The 25320-nt window shown below is 40.6% G+C and overlaps 1 long non-coding RNA gene across 2 annotated transcripts in view; it reads left to right on the forward strand.

The window, feature by feature from the left end:
• LOC144304922 (uncharacterized) overlaps positions 1 to 23719 on the forward strand; it is a 368717-nt gene extending 344998 nt beyond the window's left edge. The window contains exons 5-6 of one of the 2 annotated variants that reach the window (XR_013371927.1): positions 18834 to 18985; positions 22334 to 23719. This is a non-coding gene — a long non-coding RNA (uncharacterized LOC144304922). Of the gene's footprint in view, positions 1 to 18833; positions 21550 to 22333 lie in introns of those variants that run through there. The other variant, XR_013371928.1, reaches the window with a different exon arrangement.
• The last annotated feature ends 1601 nt before the right edge of the window (positions 23720 to 25320 follow it).

Raw genomic sequence — 25320 nt, forward strand, 5'->3', positions numbered from 1 at the left:
ATCAGCTCTTCCCAGAGTAAACCAGTTCTGTAGTTCTTTGACGTGAGCTCCCTCCCCGGCCAAAGCAGCCCTCTCCTTCTGCAGGGCTGCAAGCCCAGCTGCAAAACCTCCTGAATCCCCTGGCTCCAATCCTTCTTTTATGGCTATTATTATTATTTTACCTTTGATTGAAGATTCTAATTTCCCCTTTCAAATAGGTTCCTTGTGGTCAGGCTCTGTGTCTGATTATGCCTATTATTTGGGAGGAGATCCATGATGTTGACTGAATGAGCTACAAATGAACTAGCTAGAGAAGGGTGATGTAATGGCTCACCCACCCAGTTTAAAGTCACTTTTCCTTTGGATACATAATATGCATTATTCTAATTTTAAAAGATAGCCATGATTTCTTTTATTTATTATTATTTATTTATTTGAATCAAAAGATTTGGGTTCACACTCGATTTGTTCATCAATGGAGTGACCATGGCCTAGTCATGGGCTGTATCCAAGGTTCAGCTTCTTTAGCAGCAAAATGGAGATCATAGCCACCTCCTGGCCAAGATGACATAAACAAGCACCCTATAGTATTTTCGTAAAACTAAATGACAGAGGGGGTGGTGTAAATAACAAGGCATATACCACCCCTTTGTGAACTGAAAATTGCAAATAAAAGTGTAAGGGATTCTGACTGCCAGTAAATGCAATTGAACTGTGTTTCATGCAACACAGCATGGTGGCAAGGTGTAAGGGGTCAGTCTTCAAAGAGGACAAACTGTATTAGAGGAGTGTCTAGTAATTTTTAAAAATCAGTACTGTCTGTGGATGGGAGTTTAGGGTAGTAGTTAAAGGTACAGACTCTGGAGCTTGAATTCTTGGGGCTCAAAGTTTAGAATACTAGTAGTGTCTGCCTTTAGCATCCTTGTGAGGATAATTTACATAGAGTCCTCAGCTTAGTTCTTGGCCTTTTGTGAGCCTTCAGTAAGTGTTAGCTATTATCAAAGAATCAAACTGTATAAAATTCAAACTAGTCATCTGCATGTATAGAAAGGCTTCATATTACTTTTTAAGCAATTGTATGCATTTTCTCCTTTCCAAAAAATAAGAGCTCTCCCTTCTATTCTTTTTATTTTTTAAAGATTTTATTTATTTATTCATGAGAGACACAGAGAGACAGGCAGAGACATAAGCAGAGGGAGAAGCAGGCTTCCTGATGGGAGCCTGATGCGGGACTCGATCCCAGGACCCTGGTATCATGCCCTGAGTTGAAGGCAGACGCTCAACCACTGAGCCATACAGGCACCCCCTCCCTTCTATTTTTGAAAGAAACTTGTAGTAGAGAGCAAGCTGCCCACAGAGGTCCTAACTCCATGTCCTCTGAATGAATGGATGAATGAATCCAGGTCAGTTTCTAGAATCGGAGCTTCAAAATTGATGGACAGAATGTGTCAACAGGAGCCAGGGAAAGTGTCTCAGTTCATTGGTTACATGGTAGAGAGGTGATTCTGTGTCTACTGGACTGTCCAAGCCACTGAGGGTGCCATCTCAAGCCAAGTAGACACTTCGGGTAACACATCTGAAGAGTCCTGTCTGATAGTAACAGTAAGAGCGAGCATGCGTGATGGTTTACAGTGTTCCAAGTACCACGCTAGGAGCCTTACGTGCATTATCTTACTTCATCTTCTGTAGCCTCCTGACTTGCTACAATGCTAGCTCTCATTTTATAGAGGCTCTCGGAGGTGAAATCAATTTGATCAAAGTCGAACAGTGAAGGATGGTAACCCTAGGACTTGAACTCAGATCGTTGGGCTGACTATATAATATTGCCGCTGTGGAAGTGCTTAGGGATAGAGAACCTCAAGATTTTAGAACTCCTGAGACCATGCTGTAGGTACTAAAATTTTGAGGTGCTCAAATTTTGAGACTTACCTGGAAGTAAGTCTCAACTAAAAGTGATTCTCCAGGTTGTTAACTCAGGAGCCCTATTTTTGAGCCAAAGTCAACTCCAAATCCTGTGAAACCAGCCTCCACTGAATTAAAAAGCTGACACAGCCCAGTGGGGCCAAAGGTTCCCCTCTTTCCTCCTGTCCTCATCATCTGCCAGCTGCTGTACTTCCAATGTGTTAAAACTCATGGGGCAGAGAATGCTTAGCAAATTAATAGAAGAAAAAACCTGACTTTCCTAGCTCATAAAAGGTTGATACCTTCCAGCCATGCTACTGAACAGAATGGGATTTATGCTGTAACTTTCTTCCCAGATGGGAAAGTGCTTTACAAATAATGGAACTAATGCAATTTATTCCTAGTGAGTAAATTTGTCACCGTGGATGTTGTATTAACTCTCTAAGGCCAATTCAATTGGGGATTCAATAAATAAGCCCTTTCAGCCTACCCCGCGATGCCCCACCGGTTAGAAGGAGTCCTAGATAAATAGCAATTTGATCCTTTGCCACCTTGAATTCTCTAATCCTTGAAACATGCTTTTGAGAAATGTGGGAAGGATTAATGCCTCCATTCTCCTGCTGGAGAAGCTGAGGAACACGTGCAGCAAGGAATGAATCAGGAGATCTCAGATCTCGTTCAGTCCTCTGACTGCCTAAAGTGCTCATTTGGCGAGCATCTTCTAGGCCTGTTCTTGGGTCATGATTTTCAAAGTGCTCAGCAAAACCGTGCTCGAAAGACACTTCTCGGATTCAGACACAGTTGTCTGGCCACCCCTCAGCTGGATTTGAAGCCACCTCCTTGGGGATTGTGCTCCCACGAGCTTCTGCTTAAATCCGGCCCTAAGCCCTTCCAAAGGGGTTCCTTCTTTGAAGGGGCACCGCTCTGTGCATTATGTTCTGGATGCTTCCTTCACGCTAAAGCTGAAGGTCATTGTTTATTGAGCCAAAGTTGGCACCGAGAATGGAAACGAATGGGAAAAGGATGTGTACTTGAATGCACGCCGTGTTATTTATGCCCACGGACCATGGCACGTAGCACGCATAAAGGAGTTCTGATTTATTTATTTATTTTCGTGAACTCAGGTCGTCCTTCACGAAAATGAATAAGCATAGCACGAAATGGGATTTGGGGAAAGAGGGAAACCTGTAGTGGAGAGCAATGCATGGGACCCACCGTGCTGCAGCGCAACTCTCTGAACAGAATTCCTTTGGAAAAGTGAAACTCCGTGCACCTGGCTTTCCCCAGCCGATGGGATGGGAAATGCTGACGGCTGGGAAAGCAAAGCAAACCTGAGCTAAGGGGACTCCGTGCCTTACAGCCCGATGGATAATAATTCTGTAGCTGTGCCATTCAAGAGTCCCCGTAATGCTCCTTAATTCCGGTGTATCCTACGTGGGATTTAAAATGTCTTGAGGGATTTGCGGGAAACCCTGTTTTATTTGTTCCAAGCAAGCATCGTCTTATTTTGTTTTAAATAAAGAAGATGGAGCAGAATTGAGAGGGTTGTTTTTTTTTTTTTTTCCACCTAAATAAATAAGAAGGTCCATTTTACCACGAGCACTCATTTGGCACCGTGTTTCCCTTGTTAGTAGCTGGTATTGTTATTATTCACTGAGTGTTTTATTCTCATGATGTCACTGTGGGTAGCTTGGTATTTCTGGGCTTTTCCGGATTCTTTCCTGTGAGTAATTTGCCTTCTTTGGCTATTTGATAGATGGCATTGTATGAAAAAAAAAAGTATTAAAATACTCCAACGAACAATGTACATGCCCATTGTGAACTCTACATTAAAGTGGTCTAGAAGCGTGTTGGGAATATAGAGGTTTGGTTCATTTGCTTTTTCCAGCTTGCCTTTTTCTATTTTGCAAAACATGCTGAATGTACTGTTTGTCTTGATGCAGACTATGTTATTTATGAAAGGTCTGCATGGAGGAAGAAAACATAGGAGGTATTGTTCAAAGAATCATTAAGGAGACATTATTTGAGATAATAATGTAATTAGACTCCTTAGAGGGAAATGTAAGTATTTGTATTTTTAGCTTTTATGTAGGAGTGTAGCGGTGGCTAATTAAGGGAAAAGTTAGCTAATTCATAATGCTTAAATTTAGTGTTAAGCCTGATAATAGACCTGAAATTTCAAAAACCAAAACAGCACCGGCACTGGCTCAAAAGTGGTTCTTTAATTCGGGGTCAGAAGAAACACTGTTTATAGTAACCAAAATTCTAATTTTATAGAGCCATCTCGATCTGAAAAGGAGTCAAAGGCAAACGAAAATTCTCTACAAATCTGCCATGTTCAAAGTATCCACTTCAAAAGAGAACTTTTTTTTTATTTCCAATTTATCCCAACAAAAATTCTCTTGGGCTTTTATTTCAAAAGATGAAAAATGAGCCATGGCAGTCAATAGTGTATGGTGACTATTTATCTGTTTACACCTATCCATGTGATTGCTAAGAAAACCAGATTAGACTTTGAATGTGATATGAAGAATGTACGCTATTCACAAGCCCATATTCCTCAGAGGAGAAATAGGTTAAAAACTCCAAATTAAGTTTTAGAAACTATACATCTCATTTTGGGGAACAATAACTCAAAGCCTGATTTTTTTCAGGGAGAACACAGATGCCCAATTTTTAAGTAAACGTATCATATCGCAAATGAATTCGCGGTGTATAATTTATCTCAACAACAAAAAAATCACACAGCGAATTGTTTAATGATGTCCACATTTTAATTTACATGACGGGTGTCTCTCTGAACAATTCCTATACATCTGCTTTTGATTAATTGAGGGCTATCATAAAGGCACCAGAGAAGCCTTTTATGATAGCCTTCTTTGGCAAATACCTTTACAAAGCAAAGGGCACTTTATCAAATTAATAATAGCCCCGAATCGGTCCCATTTTCAGTTTCTGATTTTTTCATAGACTACATTTCTTTAAGAGGGTGTGCACCTGTAGGAAATTTTATACGGCAGGCAGCTACACTGCCATAACCAGAAACCAAATTCATTTTCAGAGGAAAGTAGGAAATACACAATGGCATACGTGCCTCTTTTACGGCCACATCTGCACAGCTCAGGGAAAAGTTTGCAGATATGTCTGCTGATCACATTACAGGGCTGTTATGAGAGAATAAAGTTGCACCTTTGATGGGCCATTGCAGCTGAGTTAGAGGTCCCCAGTTATTAGAAGTTTTGCATGTCACAGAGCGGAGCAGATTGGAGACCCAGACATACTTTCTGCAACTCGCTGAATTTTTGGTCATTTCCATCAAATATCAATGGACCTGTTAAATAGAGATGAAACACACACACACACACACACACACTCATGCACATGCACACACAAATACACACTAGTGATAAAGATGACTAGCTTATTTCTGACTTTCACCTCCGTGATAGAAAGTCCCTTTGTGCTCACACAGTGCCTTCAGGACACCAGCTGAGAACAAAGCTGCTTTCAGAAGCAGTAAGTGATCTCATGCTATTAATGTCCAGGTGATGTGTGAAGCCCATTATCACATCACTAATGTGGCAGCAGACATTTCCTGGCCAACCCAAGGTAGCTCAAATGTTTGTGAAACGTGGAACTGGAAAAGGTAGTCCTAAGAAACTCTTTATTTTTTTTTTACTAGCACCCCTAAATGCTAGGCAAAAATCAAAAACCTAATCATTTATACATTAGAAAAAAAAGAAAGATAATATTGAACTCCACATACAAGATTCCAGGAGACATTGAACAAAAACAATTTGTAGGATTTCATTGAAGGGTTTTGGTAAAGCATTTGTGTTCCACATGTAGCGTGTGGCATGTTATCAGACAAAGCAGGGTGAAAAGCTATTAATGTAAAAAATGAGAAATTCCAGTTCATTGTCAGAACACATAGAGTGGACAGGAATCATCCCTAACTGTCCATTGTTCTCTTGAGGACATCTCACTGCACACTGGGGGCCACCTATGTGGACTCCAGTCAGGCAGTGTGCACCGTAAAATTAATGTAAGTTGTGAGCAGGAGAATCAGCTCCCAGAAATAGCAGGCATACTGAAACACAGAGATAAATAGCAAGGCTAAAAACAGAATCTGCAATATGATTAAAAATAACAACCACTACCTAATTATCAGGAGACATTGGAAAATAGTGTGCACATTCTTGTTTAACATTTTGTTAACAATGTCAAGTCCATGTTACCCGGAACTGTCCTTTCTTTTCTGAATAAAGAACCCACCTCAAATAAATGGAAATTTATCAATTTTCCAGTTGGCAACACAGGACTATCCAACAAGTCTGTTTTTTTTTTTTTTTTTAATGAGATATGTTACTTCAAAAACAGTTAAGATTAGAATTCTAGGTAAAAATTTTAAGATCTAAAACGAATACAGTAAAATCAATATTGATTATTAGGAGTAAAAGTGCTAATTGAGGCTGTAAAATCTTTTAAGAACTAAGAGGAGAAAATTTCCAGTAAAACTACAATAAATTACTATTAAATAACCAGAATATTTGTGTAGAATTTAATGTCAGTACATCAGCCTCCCCGAATTTTTTTTTTAAAGTAGTGTATTACTGATTCAGTCCGGAAGACTATTCCAGTAATATTACAAGAGCAGTGTCACTTTGGCAAGTTACCTTTTCAACTTCTCTTGCATTATGTTCTAAAGAAACCTACTTTGAGATTTCTTATGCTTTTAAGAATTCATTTTTAATTATTGCTTTTTTTTTCTCTTTTCTTTTCTTTCTTTTCTTTTTGGCCTCAGGTCTTTCAGAGCTTAATGTCTACTGTGCTTACACTAAAGTGAAAGGAAAATGATTTTATTGAGAGACCACATTTTCATATTAAACACAACATTCTGACAGCTGATATTCTTGATGCCAATTTTAAAAGTGTAAAAAGGGCTCTATTCTTTCCTGTGTTCTTATTAGATCTGACCCAAATTTTTAGTCAATTGCCTTGAATGGGCAAATGTTGGCAAGGTCCAAATCCCCGAGAAAAGCTGCTTTCATCAGGGCAGAAGCTGGTGCTGATTTCAGGTCAAAGAACCCCAACATTAAATCTGTATGTTAGCATTTAAACACTCCATTTAAGAACTTTTCATTCCAGAACACTCCGAGGGCTCCATCTAGGCTGAAATCCACAGTCTGGAGCAACATTTAAATGGCCTGTAATATATTATTATTCCCTCTAGAGGTGTAAGGAATTCTGGTCTTTCTCAACAGCTGCTTCTCTGTCTTATCCTCCCCTCCCACCCCCAAAATTCACATTTCTGGCTTTCTAGCTATATTTGAGGTTTTATCCATCTACCCAGAGAAAGCAAGAGGGGAACGGAGACGTTGTAAACTGAGCAACAGCCTGTTCCTCATCACCTTTATGGACTTATCCCTTCCAGCATCTTATGGGTGACACCAAGTGACAGTGGTGTTCAAGATTCCCGAAGGCCTCCGGAACACCGTGGGAAGTGCCCCAAGCTGACATCAAGCAGGTCTCACCTTCCTGGTTGGTCCCTATTGGTGTTCAAAGAGCCCACAGAAACAATAGAGTGAGCACAGACTCATAAAAACCATACCCAGCATCTACCTCAAAGAATAGCTCTTCAAATAGGGCCTTTTGCAGGTGAGAAAGCTGGGACTTAGAAAGTGAAGAATTAATGGAGAATTAGGACATATCTCCCGCCCTGATCTCCATCCCAGAGGTCTCTTTTCAGGACACAGGCCACCCAATGGTTTCTATGGGCACCTGCAGTTTTTGCTGGTTGGTTACTTCTAGGAAGTCTTTGGTGGAAACTGTTTAAGTGGCCCTAAGCATGCAGGCATCACAATCCCCTTTGATGTGAACTTTGAAATGGCTTCTTTACAAGTCTTCATGAACCCCAGTCTCTGAGGTCCTCTGAGGCAGTCCTGTCATCCAGAGCTCTGAAGCAGAGTTTCAAGGTAGGCAAACACCAATAATATAAGGCACATGCTCTAGACTTCCTAGGATCTGCACATAACCCCAGAATCCTTCAGACATTACAACTTACATAATTGTCAAGTATCCTGCCATGAACGCGTATTATTTTTTTTTATTAAAAACGCTAAGTGTTATGCAAAAATATCACTACTGATAGTAACAACTGTTTGACGTCCTTTTATAGTTTATGAAGACTTTCATATACTTATTTATCATATCTTCACAAAAACTTCACAAATATAGTATTAGTGTCCCTATTTTCTAGATGAGGAGAGTGAGGCTCAGAGGGATTAAGAGATTTGCCTCAAGATACTCAGCTGCCAGGAGGCAGAAGAGGAACACGAAACTTCAGTCTTCTGATCCTAAATCACAATGCCCTTTGACGTGAACTTTAAAAATGGCTTCTTTACAAGTTTTCATGAGCATTTTGATGAACCCCAGTCTCTGAGAAGCCCAGATGTGTTTTCCATCTACTGTCTGCTGCTTTCTAGTTCTTTTTTTAATATCCTTTTTTTTACTCTCTTTCAAATTTAATTTTGAGAAAATAAGGCCCTGAGGAGCCTAACTGTGGCCGGGAGACTCTTGAGGATTGGGAGCCAGGAAACCCACACTCAGGGAACCTGAGGCAGGGCTTGAAAGCTACATATAGGGGCACACGGGTGGCTCAGTGGTTGAGCATCTGCCTTTGGCTCAAGTGGTGGTCCTGGGGTCCTGTGATCAAGTCCCACATCGGGCTCCCTGCATGGAGCCTGCTTCTCCTTCTGCTTGTGTCTCTGCCTCTCTGTGTCTCTCATGAATAAATAAATAAAATCTTTAAAAAAAAGAAAGCAAGCTACGTATATTTTGGGAACACATTTTTTTTAGGGACTTATGCAGTTTATCTGGACACTTTTTAAATTTTACCATCCTGTGAATTCATTATAACCCTTTTTACTCTAAGTATGCTTAACAAATGCAGTCATCCAAGGAAACAAATCAGTAACAACAACCAAGCAATTCAGGAATTTCCTCATTTCTAAGTTAATATTCAGTGTACTTCAGGTAACATCTTATCAGCTCTGCTCCAGGAGAGTCTTTGAATGCACAGCAATTTACGATGAGCTCTTGGAACAAAATCGGGAGCTGACGTGTCTGGGAGCTTGAAGTGAGCTACTCTGTGTTTTTGCCTCTCATTCCTTAAGGAAGCCTTTCACTCACAAGAATTGCGTGAAAGGGCCAGTTCGGAGTCCTTAGATTATCTGGAAGCACTGCCCACCACTACTTTAAATAACATTCAGCTGGGTCAGGACCATAGCACCAATGAGGAAAAACCCCAAAAGACTCTACTGTCCATCTTGGCTCCCTGCAGTGAGATTCTGGTGTACATATTTGTAATTCTCTAGCTTTTCTGGTTTTGTTTCTAGGGAGACCAGAAAACCTACAATATACATGCCTGCACACGTCTACGCGCGGACACACACATACACACGCAAGTGAAATAAAGATCACTTAGAAGTGGAATTCTGGCTCAGGCATCAACTCTGCCCCAGATTGTATCAAAGCTATAGTGGCATAATCCTTTAAACCATTATCTTCCTTTCTAGTTTATTTTTATGTTGTTTATTAAGCTTGTTGTATACTTTTTATCATTTCTGTTTTGTTTTTCTGAGTATTCATACCTCCTAGCATATTTCTACTATAGTTCTCACTTCAGGCCATGGACATATTCGGTGACCTCAAGGCTTTTAAGTATAATTCAACATGCTGAATGAATTTCTTCTTTATTCAAAGTATTATAATGAGGATAAACGTGAAAGCACTTAACAGATTATAAAGCGATCTATCCATGCAAGATGATATAATCGCTAATTTAATGCATTGACTGAATTCATGTATTCATTGATTAAACAAATATTTATGTAGTGGCCATCGTGGAGCAGTACAGTGCCAAGTGTTTGACAAAGCCAGAGTTGCCACGTACTTGTAGTTTGTGGACAGTAACTCACCAGTGGGTAATATGCCTTTGAAATTGTTCCTGAATTACAAGGATAGCATACACAAAACCTTTCAGCTTTAAATTTGACTAAGGCTTTGTAAACACACCATTTTATTCAAAGTAAGAAAGTATTCGTTTCTTAGCCTCATCAGCTGCAAGAAATTTTACCTAGTAAACCAAGGCCAGGTCTACACAGTGCAAAATAATATAGCTATTTGGTAAGTGTTTGCTTAATTTTATCATGACAGAAAGCAAATTAAAATAACTTATGGCCTTAAGGGGATTTTTCTTCTTCTTTTCTCCTTTTCTTTTTATTTATGGTTGTTGTTAGTGGATGAGGTATTTTGAGAGGAGAGGGTTACTGAATAATTATTTTGGTGAACTGCATTGGTCCATGGGCTGGGCATGCTCTAAATCTGTTTTGGGTTTTGATGTCCTTAAATCACTTTAGATTTTGTTATTTGGGTATCATTGTCACCTTTATCAAATTGAATAACTTCAACCTTACTTTATCAAGAACATGGGTTTCTCTGAATAGTACAGAGTTAAAAAAAGAGTCACAAAGATGGTGAGTGGAGAGAATCATTCTCTCTCTCCTATATTCAAGATCTACAGACAAATACTCATTTTGCAATTTCTGCTTGTGTTCTATATAATGTGCCTTTTGTGCCTCATGGTGCAAAAAAAAATGGGATATCATTTTTTAAAATAACAAACTCTTTAAAAGGAGTTTCAAGTTCCTTGAAACAAGTTTATCTTATTTTCTCTCTAGGGCACATAGTCTGAGTCTGTCCATGTTTGTTAAATAAACAAGTGAGTGAATGAATGAATGAATGAACAAACCAACTACAAATAAGGGAAGCATGACCTTTTAAATACAATCTAATGAATAATAATAATAATGTTATTTTCCTCATATCTTGAGACACAGCACAATGCTTGAGCCACATTATACTTCCAATGAGTGTTTGGTGTGTGATGAATTCCACTGGCAAGTGCTTCCAACCTTTGTAAGCAAAAAAATAAAACAGAAGAAAAACAAAACAAAACAAAACAAAAAAACCTTAATCCTTTAGTCACACATTCATTCAGATTAAGAACACTGAAGCTCTGAGAGTATCCGGTAAATTACAGTTTCCAGAATGTGGCTGGTGGCATTATCTCCATTTGACATACTAGAAAACTGAGATCCAGAGACTGTAAATGATTTTCTCAGAATCTCCTAGCTAGTGATAGAACGTCAAATGACTGTCAATGCGATTTCTTACAAAGAGTTTTCTGTGACATCTCAATTTGCCAGTCTAGCTGTAGGCCTTTAGAAACCTCAGGCCTTGTACCTTGGACTGACGTAGGAGCTTCTAGAAACAGTGGGGCATTCCAGGATTCCGCTCTCGTGATATGGAATTGGGTGTTAAATCAGAAGCTGGGTCTTGGCAAATATTACTCTGAATTAGAGCAGTTGCACATATTTGTGAGTGAATGAATGATGATAATACTAGCAGCCTCCACCAAAGCTAGTTAACAAGGCTCCAGCCAGTACTAATCAACATGCGACCAGAATTTTAAAGAACATCAAGCACATATAAAGTCAGTCTGAGCTAAGAACAAAAGCTATACTAAGGTCATAAGGAGTGAGAATTTCGTGATGTTGCTCAGTGTACAGCAGTGATCTCCCAAAGGCAAGGCGATGCAAATATTTTTAGAAGTCCACAGCAAAATGAGAGAATTTTTTTAATTTAATTTTTTAGGGATCCCTGGGTGGTGCAGTGGTTTAGCGCCTGCCTTTGGCCCAGGGCGCGATCCTGGAGACCCGGGATCGAATCCCACGTCAGGCTCCCGGTGCATGGAGCCTGCTTCTCCCTCTGCCTGTGTCTCTGCCTCTCTCTCTCTCTCTCTCTGTGACTATCATAAATAAATAAAAATTTAAAAAAAAATTAATTTTTTAAAAAAATTTTTTAAGAATTTTTTTTTTGAGAAGACCATGTAGGGACCTTTTCCTAAAATTTGAATGTATGCAATCTGAAGGACTTTATTCTTAGATTATGATTTTATGCTGCGGTACTAAAATCTCCCTTTTTGTATGAAACAAGGATGTGAGACCACATGTATTCAATGTCTTTACTGGTCTCTAGGTGGGAGGGAGTTGGCAATTCTCTGTTAATCTTCAGTTTTTTTTCTGGAAACTTGGCTAGTTCATGAAAGGCCCGAGGTATGGTAACCAACGGACCACAGAAATTCACCTGTCGGCCTGCTTTCATGAAAGTAAATACAGCCTGGGACCTCGAGTCACTGTGACCCTCTATCACTCTCATGACTGCTTCCAACAAAGGTGTGGTGACACCTGGACCTTCCTCTCCTCCTGGTGTCTGCAACTTTCTGGGTGTGTTACTGACTGGTTTGAAGCCACTCCTATGCTGACACAGGCTGCATTTTCAACCAAGTTTTTCCTACTCCATGCTTCGTTGGATTCCCCCTTGATTAGAGAGAATTCAGAAACACTTGGTTCCCAAACCCAAAAAGCATCCCAATGCATTAGAGTCAGGGAAAGCAGAAGCAGGGCTTGTTTCAAAAAGGCTGCCTCCAACCTCCCACACACGGTCCTGCTTTTCATGATGGGATGCTAATTTGAAACCAGAAAGTCTATTTAGTCAAGAAATAGAAACTCTCCATGTGACACCAGGGCTGTTTAAGATCACACAGTCTATCTACTCTGAGCGCACACACATGGGGCTCTGAAATCATTAAAGAAAGATCACGCCGATTCTGGGCACCCCAGCTCTCTGAGCGTTCAAAAGCTTAGGTTGTCATGTGTTTTTGGCTGTTATTCATGCTGAGATCTTTCCATCTCTCTCCTTTTTTTTTTTAAGTTGGTCAGAGAAAATGGGTGGCGCTTTTCCTTAAAAGAACTTGAACAAAGGTTAGAAACTAGATAACATCTGTCACAACCAAAAACCCTGTACTGTACTTGCTCACTGACAACTCTCTGGGCACTGTCAGAAAAACCAGCCTGGCTCTGGGGCAGCTTCCTCAGACCCCAAGGCTGGACAAGCCATGACACTGGGCTTTGAACCGATACACTCCTAATCCACAGAGCATGTAGTTACACAGCAACCTTAGTGAGAACTTTGCTTTAGCAGAGAAAGTCTGTGTGACAGCAGAGAGCTCGAGATCTGCTGAGCTGCTCATCTAAGAATGCCCCACACAGTCCTTCTGAGCCAGCTGATGTACAAAGCACTGGCCTGGTCTTCCCAAATCGGGGTAGAGGCCAACGAGGAAGGCTTATTTCCCAAACCCTTCACTTGACCTTCTCAAAGTAGCCTAAAAAACAAACAAAAGCAACAACAAAAAACCAGGGATTTGGAGGAAAAAAAACCACACGTTCAAGAGAATGTAGACTACCCAGATGTTGTCCATTAAGGTCCAGAACCGCTGATTCCAGCACACATCTGTGGTCCTAGAAGCCGCTGGTCGTCTATGTGTGCACAGGGAGAGGACCCAGAACCAGAAGCTCAGAGATTTACCAGGATCCATTCCCATGAACAAATCTGAGGAGGGGCATCTACGCTGGTGTGAACATCAGATGGCATGCTAAAAAGAAAGTTCTGGACTCGGAATTGGTGAAGTTGGAATTCTGGTCCAAATTCTGCCATTAATTAGCAATTTGTCTTAGGCAAGTGATTTTGCCTCTTTGAGCCTTACTCCATCTCGTTATATGGAAAACAGAGATTAGACTAGAACATCCCCCACAGTCTCAAGCGTCTCTAACACTTTCTGATTCAAGTTGTTGACCAGATATCAAGAGAGGATTGTTAAGGACTAGCATGGTTTTCAAGATAAAGTTACCTCAACATCCTCGATGCATAGTGATCACCTCGTATGGTAGACCGTGGGCCTAAGGGTCTGGGGCAAGTGGGCCCAAAAGCTGAAATCCAGTCTTGGCCTTGGAAGGGTGGGGACCTTCTGGTGTAGGGGATAGGACACACGCGTCAACTGCAATACAGGGCAACCCAGGCGAAGTGCCAAATGCTCAGTGCAGGTGCTACACAGAATTCCAGGGAAGGAAAGCTCTGCCAACATTTGGGGCAGAAGGAATAATTTTCAAGGAGAGGCAGAGCTTTAGCCAAATCTTCTCTGAAGGTAAGAAGCTAGATCGGACCACTTCTTAGGATCCTTAGAATCCTGAGATTAGAATGAATTAGCACCAATTAATGTTCGCTCATGCTACATAAAGACTCTGCCTCTAATAGGCATAGCTATAATTATTCATGCCGTGAAAATTAGTAACATTTAAAGGACTTGTTTTTCTGGTACAGGTATTTCAGGATGGCTAATTACAAATTCCTTTGACTAATCATACCATATAGGCTAACTACCTTATAGGTGACTTAATAGCTAATTCTGGTTTAAATAATTGTCTAAAAATAAATTGAAGATGACTGCTGGAAACTATTGCTGCCAAACCACTGGGATTTCTTTCTTGAACTTCCAGGAACCATCTCTTCACCATTCGTCATTCTGGGTGGCACACGGGCAATTAAAAAGAACTACAACAATTATTTGGCCACTATAAAGAAGTCCTGTCTTGCCATACCACTGGCCTTTTCGCTTTTTAAACTGGTGGACAGGGAGGAGAGTAGACTTTGCAGTTCTGCCCTCATCAAGCAGCTTTGCTATGTTGGGCATGAAGAAATTCAGAAAAGACACAAACACCAGCTACCCCTGCCAAGTGACGAGGAGATGAGTGTGGCGCATCCCTCTGTTCCATGTTCCCCAAACACCACAGTTCCCCAGGACACAAGGGGACTCCCGCTGGCAATGTTCAGGGTGGAATTTAAACTATGTCAAATTTAGAAATAGAAACAGGGACAAAAGGCTAATTTCACATAATTGGGCCATCCCGGGTTTGCAGCTCTGATAATGGTTGGATAGGGAAAGATTTTTAAAAAGATAAAAAGAAAGCAGGAGTAAAATGGGAAAATGCTTATTTAAAATTAATGTCACACCTCATTTTCAATTAGTCTCTCATGAACTTTGCCTCACTCCCACACCCCTGCTTGTATATGCTTAAACCTGCAGACAACCATAAAATTAGTTTACATAAAAACGCTAATTAACGTACACCGCTGGAGGATAACAAACCAATCTTTTCATCTATTTTTAAATTCTTATTGTGAATCCTTAAAATATGCCCCATTTTAAAGCATCACTGACTCAATTTTAAAACATTGCCAAAACCTGCTTTGCTAATCTGCAAACTCGATAATTCTCCCCCAAACCTCAGCATACTCAGCAACAATTTAATAGCAAATATCTCTAGTGGGACCTCATATTACTAAGATTCTATTACTTTTTATATTACACAAAAAGTGCTAGTGCACTCTAAAATATTATAAATAGCTCAGACCAGGCAATGCTTGTCAAAATATGTGAAAGTTTATTTTTTTGCACTCAGTAACCTGAGATTTTTATCTTGTGTATTTATAATCTCTAATGCGCCTCCCATAATTAGTGTGAAATGTAGATTACTAATCAACTCCCTAAAGTTTCTGGACATTTTATTTCTGTTAATATGATTACTAAGGGTGATAAGTTGTATGGTTAATAACCCAATCCTGCTACTAAATGCAAATTCTAAACATATCTTAAAATAATTGCATAGATGCCTAAAATGGGCTTCTTTAATTATATTCTTCTTAGACTGCTAAGCAGCCCTATTTTGATTAAAGGCATTTGTGTTTATGTTTCTTAAAGATTTTTAGTTTGAGGTTTCAGAGACAGCTATTCATCCAGATATTTACTTAATAGATGTTGTAATACATTTTAAATGACATATAAGAAGCATACATCCCCGTTTAACGAGTAATACTTCATATCTTGACAGAAGTCTCTGTAAAACCGTTCAGTTTCTGAAACGTTCAAGTTTTTTCATCATTAATATTAGTCCAACTGGAAGTATATCGGAGTATGTCCATCTCTAAATACAGAGATAGTGCCACACAGAAGGGATTTTGCAATGCGTGTATCTTTTCAGCAATTTCATGCTAGTTCAATTTTTAAATTGATCTTTACTCATTTATTTTGTGACCACGATGCTATTTATTTATTCGCAATAAATGCTGTTCGCATTGCAAATCAGTTTTTAATCAACAATTCGCACTCTTTCATAGAGATGAATTGCAAAATGCCACTTTCGTTGTAAAGTAGATCCACGACCCACGTTTGCACCAGGTGGGGATTGACATGCCCGCAGCACAGACATTTCGGTTTCCTGCGCTTCACAAAGTGGCCCTAAGGGTCACGGAATGACACTCTTTCGGGCCACCTCCCTGTCTCTCCTGTACCCTTCACTGTTTCTCTAGTGTGTTCTGTCCCTTTAAATTTCCTCTGCACACTAATAGCATGAACACTCTTCTTTCAAAAACATTTACAAATTAAAAAACAAAACAAAAAAACATCTACAAGGAGTTATAACTGTCACAGGAACCCAGACACCCCAGCCTGTTCTCCGTCTGTGGGCAGATTCAAGCTGCGAGGAGCGGCTCCTGGATGAGCCCTGACCCTACCCAGGAGGGCGAACTGGAAACCCCACATTTAACACACGAAGCACATCCTGAGCCACGGAGCTGTCTTGCTCACGGGGATGAAACTCTCCACCTCCCCAGCCAGGGAAGCATAAAGGGCCCTGGGTTCCCTGTGCAAGGGGGCAGCCCCACTGGCACGCCCTGGACCGTGTCCTGGAGTGGGATTGATTCCATTGCAAGGCCAGGATGGTGCACTTGGTCTCTGATGCACGACGCAGGTGCCTGGAAGTGACAAATGTCAGAAGAGCTTTGGTGGGTTGACAAGCAGATGCTTTCCTATCAATTGCTCATACAAGTGATTCGGACACACCCAGAACCCACTACTGTCCCCAAAAGGCATTTGTGCTGCAGATGTAGTAGTCGATAAGCTTAATGCCCAGTGGCTTGGAATCATCAAAATTCCAAGCTCCTCCTTTCACAGACGCAGAAAGTAAGACTCAGAAGAGGTTACATGATTTTCCAAAATTAGCTGGCTAGAACACTCCTGCTGGTCTTTATGGTTTTTATGGTTTTTGTTTTGTTTTGTTTTGTTTTTGTTTTTTTGTTTTTTTTTGGTGGGGAGTGGAGATGGGCCTTCGCCAACTGTACTGTCTTTATAGCTACTAAGTAAACCAGAGCACAAGTGGTGACTGTCATGAGGTGGGCAGGGGGCAGCGAGCCCCAGGGCATTCACCGCTGGTTCCAGAAGTCAGTGGGTAAAGAAGATGTGGTCTATACACAAGGGGATAGGACTCAGCCAGCAGAAGAGACGGATACCCACCATTTGCCTCGATGCAAATGGAACTGGAGGGTATTATGCTGAGTCAAGTAAGTCAATCGCAGAAGGACAACCATCATATGGTTTCACTCACACGGGGGATAAGAACTAGTGAAAGGGATTTTAAGGGAAAGGAGGGGTATCGAGTGGGAAAAATTCAAGAAGGAGACAAGCCACGGGAGACTCCTAACTCTGGGAAACATAGGGTTGCAGGAGGGGAGGTGGGTGGGGGGATGGGGTAACTGGGGGACAGGCACTAAGGAGGGCATAGGATGGGATGAGCACCGGGGGTTATACTATATGGTGGCAAATTGAATTTAAATTTTAAAAAAAAGTAAAAAAAAAAAAAAAAGAAGTAAGTGGGGTGCCTTTCTCTTCTTGTCAGTGACGATATCTGCAGCCTAAACAAAGACCACACAACTCCAGGTTAGCCTCCTCATGATGACAGTCTCTGAATTCTGACTCCAAAACAGAGGAACAGCCATGTAGCTATTGATCATTACTTGTGGGGAGAGTGAAGGGGTGGTGGGTGGACCAATGGGCAACCAATGCCTTCCAACTCCTCTCCATGCCTTACCGCCTCTGGGTCTCGCAACCTAGGATTCTTGCTCCAACGCTCCAAATCCTCTTGTCTGCCTCTGAAACTCCTCCAGAACACTTCCCCACTCTCCCAGGTGTGCTCCGGCTCCTCGACCCTCCCCAACCATGGTTATTACATAAAATAACTAGTTCGCTGGGCTTCTCAAATCTGCATTCCCACTTTTACCTGTGTGTGCGCCTCCATCCTTGTTACCTACGTAATCTTGAGTGTAAAGAATGCTCTTCTGTATTTCCAAGCTTCCATAACTAGAGCTGATGAACATTGTGACAATAACTAGAATAAACCAGTTGGCTATGTCACGGAAAGATTTTTTTGACATGGAGAGAGAGCGAGAGAGAGAGAGAGAGAGAGAGAGAGAGAGAGTAATCTTCCCTGTCCTGGTCCTCACTGTCCGCCTCCCCCGCTCCGGGTAAATAGAGGGCACATTAAAATTATTAAAATTATCTCTTCATGCAAGTGGCATCAGTTGTGCTGGAAGATGTTCAAAAAACCTCCCTTCCGTAATGAAAGAGATTAGAATCTACTGTTCGTGTCAGAGGATATTTATGAACTTTTAGAGTCCTACTAATTATACCATGTATACAACTCTACATGAATGAACCAAGCTGTCAAAAATCCAGGACGACAATATAACTGGATAACAATCTGTTCACCTTTGGGTGCCTCTTCGTAACTCTGGAAGTGACTCCCAACTCTCTTGACTGCCCCTACCCCAAAGCCTCACATGTGTCCGCCCCCAACGTGTTCCTTTGGTTAACCCGGTCAAATGTTAGATCAAGACCAGCCTGTGAGAAAGTTGGTTAGGATTTAAGCATTGATGCCAGAGATAGAAAAAAAAGAAAATGAAGACATTTTGGTGGTAAAAAGGCACTTGGCTTTCTGCCAGTGGCCAATTTCCCCATTCAATGATGCCACTGAGCCTTCCTTATTTCTCTCCTGTTGTTTTTCCGATTTTTTTCAGGAATTATATCAGTTCCAACAAAAGAATTCAAAATGCTAATGTCTGAAGGTTTTGTTTTTTTGTTTTTTGTTTTTTTTTTTTAGGTCCTGAGATATAGGTGTTGGTTTGCAAGTCAATTCTCATCACCCGATCCCGGCTCACCAAGGGGAGATGCAGTGTTCCGCTAGTGTTTATAACAGCCAGAGAGAAAGAATACATTTTAGAAAGGCTGCATTATGACGTATTGAAAACTCGGGTAAAGTCCTCAAACCTTAACTTTTCAGAAAACCCAAATTCAGAGATCCAAGATTTGGGGGGTTCTGAAAAGATTTTGAGAGATAAGAAAATTTGACAGGTAAGAAAATTGACAACTGAAAAGGCAGGAAACATTAGCTCTCTGAGATTTTTAGAGATGAAAATGGGAAAGAGAAAGCAATAATTGGTGTCATTTTTAAAAGTAATCTTTTGTCTGCATAGATCGTATACAAAGCTGCATTATTATGTAAATATCAATGCCATGGATCTATTCAGGAAAATAACCATGCTAAGTTACAGACAATATCCAGTAATAGTGATTTTTCTTAAATACTACAGTCAGGTTTTTTTTTTTTTTTTAAGATTTTATTTATTTATTCATGAGAGACACAGAGACAGACAGACAGACAGACACAGACAGAGGGAGAAGCAGGCTCTATGCAAGGAGCCCAATGCGGGACTCGATCCCGGGTCCCCAGGATCACAACCCCTGGCCGAAGGCGGTGCTAACCACCAGGGCTACCCCACTGTTAGCTTTTAAGGACCAATGTCTCAGCAGAGAAGGCGCCCACACCCCCTGACAACTTCGAGGTGGGACAAAACTGGGAGGGTGGATGAGGACATCGGGCTGCCGTTGGCCTTCTCTGAGGATCCTTCCTGGAGGAAGCAACCAAATTCTAGGAAATAAGCAGCCTGGATCTAGTTTTAGATCCATCTAGATCCTGGGTCCAGTTTTATTTTTATTTTTATTTTTTTGTGGGTCCAGTTTTAGATGCCATTCCGCGACCGTATGGTCTTGGGCAAGACATCCATTCTCTGGGTCTTGATTTTTATGAGCAAATTCAAAGCTTTAAAACCCGTAAACACTTCCTTCCAGCTCTGAAATTCTTTGAGTTCATTATGCAGAGCTAGGGAGTGATTGCATGATCTCCATGTGTGGCTCAGCGCAGACGTGAGGCCCAAACGCTGCAACCAGCTAGAGTTAAGAAGGCAGACAAGGGTTCAAGATTTAAGCATGTTGGGACAGCAGCTGAACACAGGAGGACCCCAGCTCCTGCATATTTCCTGCAGCCATTTTATTGATAGGAGAGGCTATATGGAAAGGAGTGCCATTTTTCCAGGCAAAATCAATAGAAACCAAGGTATCTGGCTCAAGAGTTTGAGAAGATTCAAGACGGGAGACCGGCAGGGTGAGGATGGCACTAATATGGGGCCAGATAAATACATAACCCAAGAGGTACGCATGAGTAGAAGGATCAGGCCAATAAGGCTGTGCCTCTGTCACCTACTACCAGCGTGGCCAGCAATTTTCCAACTTCTTTTAGCTCTGAAATCCTGTTATGGCAGCCACTGTTGGTTGAAGGACCAACAGACATTCCCTTCATCCCCTGCTTCCTCTCAAGCCAGCATGAGCTCCAGGTGGACAAAGTTCCTTCTCAGATCCAAAGTCCGAAGTTGAAAAATCCCATTCAGGTGTTACACCCAAGTGCCTAACCCAACACCCAGGCGGGGACTGTAGTGTCTCACCAGCGCCACTACTACCTAGACACAGATTACACAGCCAGCCTTCCAAAAGAGGTAGCCCTGATTTAGGTGCCAGGTAAATCAGTACCCCATAACTGCATTTCTGCTCATCGTTTCAATACAGAAGTGTCAGAGAATGGGGACATGGAGGGGGAGGACAGAAGAGGACGCAGCGAACCATGCACTCCTACCTCCTTCGTGAGAGGATGAGCCTCGGGGAGCACTTTCCAGCTAGAGAGAAGCCCTGCTGGGCCAGCAGCCTGGGGATGGCAGGGCCCATTTGTTGATGGTCTTTGTTTGCTTGCTCACTTTTTCATGAAAAAAAAAAAAAAAAAGGTGGTATTCTTTTACAATTTCTATGTTTTTGAGGTGTTTCAGCATTAAAAATGATCACTTTCATTGTTAGGAAATGAACCAGAGATCTCTTAATAATAGTGCAAAATTTGAATTTGAGAACTACTGTTCCTAAGAATATATGAATTTCTCTTAAAACATGATATATAAAGTAATAATGTGAGCGGGCATATATATATTTTAAAGGAACCGGGAGTTAGCATAGTACTTCAGAGAAAAAAATTGTGAATATTGATTTTTTTTTTCCTAATGACATATTACCTGGGAATCACAGCCAAGGTAGGACTATTTAGACTACTTTATCCTTAACCTTTCTCCATATGTAAATTCACAGACATCAGACTGTAAAATATACTTGCTACACCTCTGAAGGGACCTGAAGACTGGTACAAGCTCTTGTTCTGAAACATGAGTGGTTCTATCTTATTTCCAAAGCCCTCCAAATGTTCTTGGGATAGCCAGTCAGCAGTCCGGCCATATTTACAGATCATAAAGTCTTCCTGTGTCTAAAAACAGACTCTCCCCTAGTCTTGCTTAGTGAAACTCCCTTTCTTCTGCTCTGTCCAATGAGGTGGAGAAGGCCAGTTGGCATTCTCCAAAGTTCCACCTAATTGCCTGGAGGTTAATTTTGTCTCTCCTCAGCCTTCTCTTCTTCAGATTAAATAACGCACCTCCTTTGCTCGTGTACATAGTCTCCAAGCCCTGTCATCATTTTCCTCTTTCTATACATGGATTCTATGCAATTTTCATACATATGTTTTAAGTTACAGACCTAAAGTGTAACATTCAAGTAAGAACCCAACCTACGATGAATTTACACAAGGATTATTTCCTAGCCACAAATGGTACTCATATTAACACAGCCCAGGATAATACTGTTTTCTTAATGCCATCACTAGGCTAATGGCTCGTGTATTTCTGGAATACCAGGTCTTTTCCAGCCAAGATTATGTCAAATTGTACTCCCTATCTCGCCCCTTCTCCTACCACCAACTACTCCCCCAAAGAAAGTCACTGTTAATAAATTTAGGTGTTAGTTCTTGTGGTAGTTTCCACTTGAACTCCAAATAAATAATGTATCTGCACCTCTCTTTCTTGATTTTTCAACCTTAGTCAGTAAGTAGCTTTTGACTTCTCTACCTGAAAGATGAAAAATTTCACTCATTTATATGCCTGCCTTCTCTCCTCTATCTTCTCCTCAATTTAGGTTAATTCATCATTTTTTACTTCTTCAGTTTGGTAGCTGTATACTTTTGAATGATACAGTTATATCTCCATTCCTGGATCTAGCAGCTTTAGAAAATATTTATTGACCTTAGTACTCCAAGATAAGGAAATCAACACAGTTCTCCACCTCTAGACTTCTGTTAGGATTCAGCTTTTAGACTGCCAACATTTATAATATTTACACTCTGTTTTATAAATATTATGACTTCTGATACTATTATTATGTAAATATGATTTATTGCAGATGCAAGAAGAGAGAAATTAATTCCAGGTCACCAAACTCCTACTTTCAAAATACAGTGCTCTGAGCATCACGATCAAATGGAGTCTCTACTCTTAAACTCCACCGAACCCTCAAAATCATGCCACAATTTAGTTTACTACTTCTTTGAGTCCCAGCCTTTTAGGCAGGTTTATAAACACCACAACTGGTTGCAGGCAGTTGAAACTGATCAACAATGAATTTGTTGAAAGAATATAGCATAACAGTCAAAAGGCAGAGGAAAGCTAGGGTTGAAGCAACCACAAACTTCCAAGATGATGAGATGATGAAACTACAGAGAGAGCCCACCGATTCCTGGCAAAGACCTGCTGATTGGCCTCCCTTAGACGGTCAGTAAGCTAGGGGCAGGGCACCTTGACTGACAGTCCCATCGCGGTTGCGTGCGGTGCTGAAGGGTGATTCTCAAAAATAAAAGCAAGTTGCTATCACCAGAACAAGAAAGAAGAGAAGAAGAGTAGACAAAAGAGTAGCACTTATTATGCACAGTAACACCTGTTGCATTTTAACTAATAAATAATTTGGGTAGTTAACTTCCCCCATCCTTCCCAATATCATCCTTCCCCATCATATTTTATGGTCCATGAGGAGAGATGACATATATTATTTGGTCTCTTAATCCACATGATTAGCACGGTATACAGCATCTACAAACACCCACTGAATTTTTGTTGAATATTGTTGACAAAAAGAAATGCCAAGGGTCTGTGGGATGCTGCATAGACTATCTGTATTACTTTATTCTAATAACACATACTGTCAGATGAATTACATATTAAAGTAGTGATTATTCTTTCCAAGTTTTCCGATTACGAGTATTGTATTTTAAAAGAAAAGCACCTCTCAAAACTTCTAGACCGTGGCAGGATCCCACGATCTTCTCTTCATGTTGCCCAAATGACTAAGAGTGTACAATTACCTGATGCAAAGAACCAGTCGGCAATTTGAATTTTCACTATGCGTTCAGGATGTCACAGCCTATGGACCTCTGCAGGCAGGATGTGATAAAGCAACATTTAAGACTGGTCTAATTCTATAAAAACTCCTCGCCCTCCCAAGGAATCAGTCCTTCTCCCCACTCCTCTCTATGCCACTTTTCCCAGGTCTTAACAACTTGTGTCAGTTAATTTGTTTATGTCCCTGCCTCTACAGCTAAACTATGAGCCGTGTAACAGAAGAATGTCAGATTCATCTTTGTATCCTCAGGACCTATCACGGAACTGGACAAATAGGAAATATTTATGAAATGTTTATTGCATCCAAATGACCATCAAGAAAAATAAAAGGCTTTAACAAAGAAATATAATGAGTTCATAGAATTACCAATCCAGACTCTAAAGAGAGATTTCATCTTCGTTTAAAATAAGACCATAAACAATAAAAATAAAAATAAATAAATAAAATAAAATAAGAAGACCAAAAAAATCAAAGAAAAGAAGGAAAAGATGGTGGGAGGGAGAGAGAGGGGGAGAGAAAAAGGAAGGAAGGAAGGAAGGGAAGCTTTAGTTCTTCAAGTTGTAGAGAAATTTTAAGTTATTTTTCAAGTGAACCCACTCACAGACTGGCCAGAGAGGTATAATGTCTCTAAATCAGATGATGACAAAAGGAACAACGAAGAATTCAGAAACTATCTTCTCTAAAATTTCCATTTGTTTCTATCAATCAAGAAGAATTTTAATAAGCAAGTTTCAGAAGGAGTCACTAATTCCTCACAGACGTCAGAAATTTAGTTTCACTTTTCAGAAGCAGTTCGTGGCCATGCTTGCAAAATCAAAACTGTAATTCATCTCTAGACAATACCTAATTATTACTGATTACTAAGAAATAAGTCAACAAAGATATTTTCCTGTTTACATTCTTATCAGACTGTATCAGGACCATCTGTTTTCAAGTTTGTTGTTGCTGGGGGTTTTTTTATCCCAAGGGATAAATACTCCACATTGTTCTCCAAATATATGCATGCAAAAATGCCTCTTGCTGCACAGCTGCAATGTTCACTGAAACATTTGGGTAGGGGAAACACACTCACACACACACACACACACACACACACATTCTTCTGGGAAAGAAAATGAAAAGAAAATTTGGCATCTTACTGGATTTACTCTACCTTTAACTGAAGGATATATTGGGGCCTGTCCCATCGCCTGTGTATGGGTGACTATCGACTTTGCTAAAAGTATTTATGTATGTAGCTTTATGACATTAAAGTAACTCCAACCTAGGAAACATAATAAAAGACTATGACGTGAGAAAGATTCTGCAATTTTAAAACAAATAATATGTGACCTCTTTGTTCCATTATTCATCAGCCCTACTGTCCTATTATACACACAATAAGTTTTTCTTCTTTAAAGAGAGGTGAATTGTTCCATTGCCAAAGAAGCAAGGGTAGGAGATTCAAGTTGTGGTATTGACAGAGCTGCTACATGGCTTTGGGCAAGCAATTCACCCTTGGGTGTCTCAGTTACTTCACCTGTAAAATAGGGATAAGGGTTTTAGCACAGGTGTGACACCTGGACTAAGTAGTATAATTATCATTATTGATGAGAAAATAATGCTGATCACCGATTTCACATCTCATGCTAACACGCCCCCCCCCCAGTCATTTCTATCTCCTCTGCATTGAATCATTTTTTAAAGAAGACTTAAAAAAAAAAAAAAAAAAGGACAACAAAATGTGGAGGTTGGGACAATGGCCCATATTCAGGTAGGCATGTATCCATCAAGGTGGATTATCCTTTGATCCTTTACATTTGTCCCTTAGATATTTTCTAACCTTAGACTAAATACGCAAACTACAAAAATACGAGGAAACTGGTCAAGACTCCTATTCAACAGGTAACCTGCGCTGCGGCAAAATGCTTTCTGGTTCATTGGTAGGTGACATCCTGAAGGTACTGTAGCGCGCAGCTTCCAACCGCGGAATTTAGGGGGATTGAAGTCAAGGA

The sequence above is a fragment of the Canis aureus genome, chromosome 34 (assembly GCF_053574225.1).
Source record: "Canis aureus isolate CA01 chromosome 34, VMU_Caureus_v.1.0, whole genome shotgun sequence".
Classification (NCBI taxonomy): Eukaryota; Metazoa; Chordata; class Mammalia; order Carnivora; family Canidae; genus Canis; species Canis aureus.